General features: G+C 32.1%; 1 pseudogene; it reads right to left on the bottom strand.

Annotated features, from left to right (window-relative positions):
• Positions 1-5,272: 5,272 nt before the first annotated feature.
• On the bottom strand, positions 5,273-6,947 carry LOC118914268 (FUN14 domain-containing protein 1-like; annotated as a pseudogene).
• Positions 6,948-7,491: the final 544 nt, after the last annotated feature.

Below are 7,491 nucleotides of genomic sequence, written 5' to 3'. Positions count from 1 at the left end.
AATGTCCAAAAAACATTTAGAATATGGGTATCAAATGACTTAATTTGAATTGATTTTACTGGAGGGGAAAAAACCCTCTGTCAGAGTACACCTAGGTATACACTTCATTATGTTATTTCTTGGTTATGAATAAACAATATGACAATTTGTTAGAAATATTTTATGAGCATATCTTTGGGGGTTACCTCTAATAATTCCAATAATTGAAAATTCTGAAAAGCACATTAGAAATAGTAGAAAATTAACAACTTTTAATATTGTAGAAAACTATAGTAAGTTCAATTACTATTGTTACAGGCAGTTAAGCAGATTATAAACTCAAAACTATAAACCTCACAATGCCCTTGCCCACATTTGACAAACAAAAAGTCAGACACATAGCAGAATTTTGCATAGAAGGATATTGAAGCTTGAAGCACATGTATTAAATTTGGGCAGTCTTGGTGAAAATGAGAACTGGTTTCTTCATTCTAAAAACTGACATCCTTCATCTAAAATCAAATGAGACAATAAAGTAAAAGTAACGAGATGTATTTTTCTGCATAAAGAATCATATAGTACTTTACTTCATTTAAATAACAGATTCATAATTTTATTCCAACTAAACTAGTCTGTGAAACATTAACATGCTTCATAATGCCCTATGCTGAAAACACACTTGATGTTTCTGCATCAGTATTAAGTACACACATACTCACATTTTGATTTTGGTCTAGTTATTTCTATAGAGTTTGTCATGTGTCACATCTTATAAACTGTAGGAACAAAAGGAGATAGTTTTCTAAAATAGGATGACAGGCTACTTTTAATATAAAACTGTGAGTCAGTGAGACAGCATTTAATACAGCCATGAAAATGTTAAAATAACTACAGTGCATCATTCCTAGAATATCTCAGTTAAGAATAGAATTTTTAACTCCTGGAGATAGACTTAACCCTAAAGAATCAACTCAAATGTGTTGAGAGTTCATAAAAATATATAATATAACTGTACACTAGAAGAGTTACTTATTTCACTTTATTTTTATGCTTAAAATCTTCCAAATTGTAAAGCAAAGCAGGTGATAGGCACTCCATTGTTCATATTCTGATGCTCATCATATTCTTCTCAATACTTTTATGTATGCCTGAACTCTTTCATTATGTAAAAATAATTTTTAAATACTTTAAAATCTTTCATTCCACAAGTACTAACCAAATCTCTGAAACTGAGAATTCTGTAAAGGGGCATACTTCCACAAATAGTCAATATAAAACATAAATATAATTCTCATGTAACATAGTATATTATGCCTAGTAAAATTATGCTTTTAAGTGTGAATTAGCAGGTACATCCCAATCCCATCAACCCTGCCAGTTGCTCCCTAAAATTCTTAAAAACTAGTAATAACAATAAAAGTTAGTCAGTTTTCTAAGATGATTGAGTGAAAAGGCCTTTAAAATTTTAGTTACCTAGTTTTTCCCTCTTTTGAAAACCCTTTATGAAACCACAAAACATAAATAAGTTCCTTAACTCAGTCCAACAAACAACACTGAATAAAGATAGGGACCATCCTCTAGGAATTCAAAATCTAGTGGGCCCATCAAAATACACCAACAAATACTTACAGCATTTTCATTACCTAGATTTTATACTCAATAGCTCAAATTAAAAAGAATTCACTTTTACTGACATACATACTAGTAAAATTTTAAAAGAAAAAAATTCCAAATCCAAACTAAAAGGAGGAAAATGGTGCCCCAGTGACTTTTGGAGTTCCTAGCAACTTTAGTTGATAATGTAGATCTTGGACCCCAACTGAGGGACGCTAAGAATTACATCCTTTTTCTTCTTCCTGACCAATCAGTACCACTGTAATGATCCATAGATTATATCCCTCTTTACTCAAAATATCCAGAGTGGTTTCTTTTCTGACTGGACACTAGTAACCAATAATATAGTATGAAAGAGATCCATCTATTTTATTTTCAATTTAGCTGGGTAGCTGTTATATGTGAAAGAACATAGAAAAATACTGCCTGCATGACAATTATAGATTAATCTTTGTGGCCATTATTTTACAGAAGGTGCAAAAATACAAATGGAAGAATGCCAGATCAAAGAGAGAGAGAGAGAGAAAAAGAGAGAGAGAGAGAGAGAGAGAAAATCCAGAATACAGGACAATTGACCAATACACCGTATGTTGAACAATTTGTCTTCATAACCAACAGTCCCAGCAGCTATTAGATGAAGGAAAACAATGAGCACTGGGGGCTTAAAGAGTCAGATGTAAGGGGCTTGAGAGTCCATCTAAAATGAGTCAGACGTGTACCTAACTTGCTGATGAGCAGCTCTTCAGACAAAATCCTTGTCAACCAAAATAACTGCAAAATGCTCAACTCTTCAATAAGCTGCATAAGAGCTGCCAGGAATAGTACGCAAACAGAAAATCCAAATTCGTTAACATACATACAATAAGACTCTGTGATAAAAGTAGGGTGGAAAAGTCAACATATTTAGGTAGATAACTGAAAGTAAATGTTTTATTTGAAAATTCTGATGGAGAGTGCAAACATGGAATGGATTACCATCATCCTATAAATTTTTCTGAGTGGCAGTTTATTAGCTGAGAAATATCACAATCACATTTATTAGTTTGTTAATACATTTTCAATAACCCTAGCATTCACTCGTTAATGATTTAGTGCAACATTTAATGATCTCCTACTATGTCTGTGAACTCCACCATACAGACAACCAGAACAGTACACCTACAACCTTGAGAATGTCAGAGCTTAATCATTCCTCCCCATAAACAATGGTCTCCCTACCAAGGTTGGCCTTTTAAATTATGAAAATGTGAAATTTTTGAGGCAGGAGATTTTTGTTTGTTTTCTAAAATTAGTATTTACTTGGGAAACAAATATTTCCTGTGTTTTTACTATGTGCCAGGCATGGTGCTAGATGCTGGAGTACAAGGGGGGATGATGCAGCTCCATCCCCAAGGTACTCACACTGTCATCTATCTTTTTGTGTAAATGTAGTAACTTTAAGGAGCCTCAGAAAGACAGATGTAATATTCTTATTTAAAACAATGACCTATAAATTGCATATAAACAAATTTACAAAAGTCACCTAGTTAATCAGAGGCTTTCAGGCTGGATTATACCTTAATTTCTTACAGTAATTCTGAAAAAAAATAGGCACATTGAAAACATTATATTTAATATTTTAATTATAAATTTTATATTTATAAAATATATACATATTTTAATTATAAATGTTATATTTATAAAATATATATATTTATAAAATATATATATAAATTTATAATAAATATATTATAATTATAAAAATATATAAAATTTATAAAATATAAATATATTTTAATTATAAATTTTATATTTATAATATATATATAACATTATATTTAATATTTAATTATAAATTTAAATAATATAAGTAATTACAAATTTTCACTAAAAGTGATTTGGACCCAAATTACATACAGGGAAGCTTAGAGATTTCAAACCACATGTTTAAAGCTTTGGTTGAACTGTGGTGTTCTTCTTGTTTCTCTTAAATTTAAAATATTATCTATTTCCATTGTTCCTCTAGGGATGAACATCAGAAAATGGAATTCTCCTATAAAGTATAGTGAAACAAATGTGCTTAGTTCTACAAGAAGGTAAGTTAACTTTGTATTGTAAATTTGGCAGTAACAAGCTATAATGCTGACAAAATTTATATTCTATAAAAATTTCTTTAAATGATAATTATTATTTCTCACACAAATTTATTACCAGGTATGCCTTAAAGATTGAAATTTGCTATTCTTGCTTCCTTTCAACATCCTATAAAAAACTTTTTAACTTAATGATAAGTTATATAATTACTCTCTACTGGTTAATTTTTTTAAAATACATATTATGAAATTCATTTCATAAAAGTTACCTTTTTGGCAGAAAAGGCAAAGATGAAAATGTGATTAAGAGAGAACAAAACATCACCTTGAACCCATCCTAGTTCTTCATTGTTGCCAAACTACAATTTAAGGATACTTAAGAGCTTATTTAAAATCTATATGGATTCCTGTTCCAGTAATGCAGAATGGATGACTCTCCCACAGATAACAATTATAAACTCCGGACAAAATATGAATGAAAACTGTCATTTTAAGTTAAAGCACTAGGAAGTGAACAAAGTGTTCAGAACTTAAGGAGAAAATGTCTTTTAAAGAGAGTACTGAGTGAAATTTATGTTCATGCAGCTTTTTCTATGAGGCCACATCCTAGTCCAAACAGCTCAAGACATTGTATACTCAGAAGATGGAATTCAGGTCTGAGGGAGAGAATCCCCAGTAAAGTGAGTTATAAAAGAGGGGGACTAAATCTGTTTATAAATTCTGTTTATTAAATAGTTAATATACTCCAGGAGACCAGGTGTAAGAAATATTTGGAGGTTCAAAGAACTAAGGGCTCCTGGATCAACAGAGTGGAAATTGAGTTAGAGGAGTGACAGACTTAGGAGTTACAGTTTAGTTTATTTAACCACATGCTAGGACAAAAACCAAGATTCTACTTTGAAAGGCAACAAAATTCAGACCTCCTACAATATATCAATCACAATGTCTATTGTACAACAAAAAATCAGTTGACATTTTCTAAAAAGAAAAAAGAAAAAGAAAAACAAAAACTTTCCCATAGTCAATAGAAAAACCAGTCAACAGAAACCAACTTTAAGATTATCTAGATGTTGGAGCTAGCACAGACTTCAGAGTAGTTATTATAAACATGTTTAACGTATAAAGGAAAATACCATTCTATGAATGAACAGATACTAAATGTTATCAGAGAATTAGAAACTAAAAGTGAACCAAAGGAAAATTATATCTGAAAATTACAATGTCTCAAAAATTATAATATTGCTGGATAGCCTTAACAGAACATTGGAGATTCCAAATGAAAGGCACAACAAACTTGAAAAGACATAAATTGAAATATTCCAATCTAAGGAACAAAAAGAAACAAATATTTTAAAATCATTAAAAATATATATCCCCACAATATTTTCTTTTTTTTTTTCATAGTAAGAAAATCAGTTTTATTTAGCATTGTATCTGAGGCACCAATGAGAATAAAGAAGCTGAAGACCAATCCCACATTCAATTTTAAGGAGTTTTGTGATAGTAAAAGCACACAGACCATAACCAATCTTGAAAGTATGAAATGCCTTATGTTTAGAATACACAAAATATACTACGGGGACTTCCCATCAAAAGGTGGTGGTCTGAATATCTGCATTCTCTGCAATCTGAGGACTCCAACACAGGTTCTGCTTTTCTCCCCATCCCAATCTAGAATTCTATGGACAAAACAAACAATACAGAACGCTCCTCTGGGCAAAGGAGCCTCTGAGGGAATGTGATGTGGCCCTGAGAAACAAGCCAACTGGCCTACCGTTCAACCAACACAATGCTACCGAAAACCTGAAAGTCTTGGCACTTACATCTCACACTACATCAAAACGATTCTTTTTAAGCTACAATTTCTTGATTACATAGAAAATCACTGTTCTTGAGACAGTGAATTCATAGTATACTACTGAGTATTTTTAAATGATTTTTACCTCTTTGTGAGGAAGGAGACAAAATAATAACCAGGATTTTTAGAAACGAGAAAGGTGGTTCACTCCAGGTTAAGAAAATCAATGATCCAACTATATGTACTCTCAAAATAATTAGCTCTGCTCAAGCTTTCATGATAAATAAACTAATAAAAAAATTAGACGCTTATATACAAGAAGGTATTTTTATAACTATAGACATCAAAAAAAGAAAAAGAGCTTTGGACATGGAGTAGTTCCTTGAAGCCTTCTGTGAAACTGTTTACTACAGTCATTGTATAAGCAAAGGGAGACCTGCAGGAAAAAACTATCTAAAAATTGGTATTAAATCTGTTTAATATTTTCAATAGTTCTATTACTTCTAAATCCTTCCCAAAACAGGCATTACAGCTCTTCAATTTGTTGCCAACATACATTAAAAAAAAAAAAAGCCATAATGCTGAAGCTATAATTCAAATTTTTAATTATTGGCACTATACTATAGAGCACAATGAACATATTTAAATAAAACAAGGGTAATATTTCACTGGAAAAAAATCCAACATATTTTTTTCAGCCCGTGTCTACAGCCAATGGTGATATTTTTATAGACTAATTTAATTTCTAAACAAATGCAAATTTTTAAAAAATGACAGAAAGCCATGTTTTGCTCAGGAATACTATTATACACACACCATATAGGTTGTTTTACAGCAGACATTAGTTTGCCAAACTTCAGATGGCAAAATGCTAAGCTGTGAGCTTGGTATTTTCCAGCCAGTTGTTTATTGATGCCCTCGAGTCTCTGGTGTTGTGTAATATTGAGAGACCACCTTGTTGACACACTTCTCAAAGGTGAACCCACTGTGATATAACACTGATATCCTTAAGATGCAAGACCTAGCAGAAAGCCTCCCACAAATCCAGTGGATATCACAATGTTCTGTTTGACAAATTCTGTTGCTTCTTCAATTACATTGTTGATTTCAGGTGCTGCCTTATTTGCTCGTTTCTTAATCTGTCTTTTCGCTTTGTTTACATCTTTTTCAACTCTCTTCCAGTCAGTCTGCACACAGCCACTGTGACTGGTAATCTGAAGAAGAAAGCCAACACCTACTGCAGTTGCTGCAAGTTTTCCAACTTTCTGGAACAAAAATCCTGCACGCTAGCCAGTCACTCCACCCATTACAATCTGGGTGGCTACTGAGTATTTTTCTACCATAGGTCTGGAACTGTGGCCAAACACTCAATTCCACCAATGGTGTCTTCTTGCATACTCAGTTAAATCCAGTACTTCGTAAGAATCGTCATCACTTTCATATTCTTGGGGAGGGGGGTTCCGGGTCACCATGATACTGCCAGCGGCCTGTCCCCACAGTATTTTCAATGGTACTTTCACAGAAATAGAACAATCTAAAAAATTTTATTGAACCCTAAAGATCCCCAAATAGCCAAAGTAATCTTGAGAAATAATTACAAAGCTGGAGGCATCCTGATTTCAAACTGTATTACAAAGCTATAGTAATCAATACAGTATGATATTGACCTAAAAACAGACACATGAATCAATGAAACAGAACAGAGATCCCAGAAATAAAGTCATATGTATAATGTCAATTAATTTATGAAAAATGAATCAAGAATATACAATTGGCAAATGACAGTCTCTTAAATAAACAGTGTTCGGAAAACTGGACAGCCACAAGCAAAAGAATGAAACTGGACCACTATCTTATACCATACACAAAAATTAACTCAAAATTAACTCAAAAGATCTAAATATGAGACTTGAAACTATAAAACTCCTAGAGGAAACTCCTTGACATCAGTCTTGGTGATGCTTTTTAGATTTGACACCAAAGCAAAGGCAACAAAAGAAAAAATAAACAAGTGGAACTACATTAAAT

This window comes from Manis pentadactyla, chromosome 3 (assembly GCF_030020395.1).
Source record: "Manis pentadactyla isolate mManPen7 chromosome 3, mManPen7.hap1, whole genome shotgun sequence".
Classification (NCBI taxonomy): Eukaryota; Metazoa; Chordata; class Mammalia; order Pholidota; family Manidae; genus Manis; species Manis pentadactyla.
Note: the sequence above shows the minus strand (reverse complement) of the source record. Positions and strands in the feature narration are given on the sequence as shown.